Below are 399 nucleotides of genomic sequence, written 5' to 3' on the forward strand. Positions count from 1 at the left end.
TAAAATTAAATAACTATACATATGTGGGCATATCATTTGCATCTGTATTCTTTCACTGGGACATATTTATGGATACTCACACCAGTCCTATCCTATCATTTTGAAATCACTCTAGCTTTAAAATCAGGTTTGATATCTAGCAGAGTAAGTCCTCCAAACTATTGCTTCTTCAAGGCCAACTGGCCAATTCTAGGTCCTTTAATTTTCAAATACATTTTGAAATTAGCTTTAAATTTCTCTAAAATCTCCTACTGGGACTATTAATCAGAATTGTGTTGTTGTAATATGTTAACCAAATTGAGTCTTCCAGTCAATGAACATGATATGTATTTCCCTATGTAGTCTTCTTGAATTTCTCTCACCAATTGCTTTTAGCAGACTTTTACCTGCTTCATTATG

Source organism: Sapajus apella, unplaced genomic scaffold (genome assembly GCF_009761245.1).
Source record: "Sapajus apella isolate SASKATOON/1434 unplaced genomic scaffold, GSC_monkey_1.0 scaffold4620, whole genome shotgun sequence".
NCBI lineage: Eukaryota > Metazoa > Chordata > Mammalia > Primates > Cebidae > Sapajus > Sapajus apella.